Source organism: Octopus bimaculoides, chromosome 5 (assembly GCF_001194135.2).
Source record: "Octopus bimaculoides isolate UCB-OBI-ISO-001 chromosome 5, ASM119413v2, whole genome shotgun sequence".
Taxonomy (NCBI): Eukaryota; Metazoa; Mollusca; class Cephalopoda; order Octopoda; family Octopodidae; genus Octopus; species Octopus bimaculoides.
This window is the reverse complement of record NC_068985.1, coordinates 9,857,689-9,859,049: the sequence shown is the minus strand read 5'-3', so window position 1 is coordinate 9,859,049 and position 1,361 is coordinate 9,857,689.

The window sequence follows — 1,361 nt, the reverse complement described above, 5'->3', positions numbered from 1 at the left end:
CCCCTCCCTACCTCAGGGTCGTCAGCGCACATTTGTTTTTTCATATTCGTTTTCCACACACTTATGAACACCCAAGTTTGCCCAAAGAGAAGGAATATGAATTTCCTTTTTGTTACTTCACTTCAGGTCAGTGGCAATCATCCTACTCTTCCTTTTTTTTCTTTTAATTTCACATCTTCATCCATTGTCTTTATTGAAGCTAATAGCAATAATTTTTCAACCTTTCCTGTCCTGGGCTATGCTCTCTACTTACTTTTTTTCTTTCTTTTTTTTTTTTTCATCAATCAGAAGGTCTGTACTCCTTGGTCAACTTCTTCCATTGGGTATTCCGGGGCTAAAGCACTTTCGCACCACTCCTTGGAAAATGCAGTTTTTTTGAAAAAATATTTGTGGATTCCTACGTTTTAGATGTTGGTGATTACAAATATGCAAAAAAAAAAAAATTTTTAATTTATTTATTTATCTCTGTCCGTTTATTCATAAAATACATTTGTCAACTAAATGTGGCAGTCCTATAGAAGACAGTGTTACTGTTATTTTTAGCCATAGGAAGACATATCTATCTCTTTATACATATATCTATATATGCTTATTGAATTTAAAAGTTTCAAAACGTGGCTTCTTGCATATTTGGAATCTCCATCATCTAAAACATAAGAGGAAAAAAATTTTGAAAAAGTTCAAATTTTTTTTTGTGTGGGGTTAAAAATTTTTTTTGCATATTCATAATCTCGTACATCTTAAACATAGGAATCCAAAAAAATGCATTTTTCAAGGAGAGGTGCAAAACTGCATTTGCCCGAGTATTCCATGTAAAGACTTCACTGGCATTGCTGGTTACTGGTGTTCATAGTGTGTCAGTTACCCCATGTTAATCTCATGTAGAGTCCTTAGAGATCAGTGTGGATGATTTTATATGACCAAAGAACTGAGCAAGATTCGTCTAGTCAGTGCCATTGGATTTTGCTTCCTAGTTTACCACTGTTTGAACATTTGATCCTTAGGGTTATGGTTAGAATTCTGGAGCATCAGATATTCTTCAATTAAGCTACAAAAAAGCTGGTCAGGCTTTGCCAATTCTTACCTCGTCTGCTGTGGTGCTATTTTATTTATTTATTTTTGGGTGTGTCAAATGATGCTGTGCAGGTATGTGAAAGCCCTCACTTCCTCCAGGTTTACTGGTTTAACACTAGTCCTGTTTATCAGGAGGATTTGTAGCCCAGCTTTCTTCAAAGTTGTTGACTGTTTCAGTTTCTTGTCCAGCATCTGGTGATGACTGCAAAACAGCAATGTTAAGTTATCAGTAAAATTTGGGTCCTCTAATTGTGTGAGGTGCCCATGTTTGTAAAATGGTAAGGCAT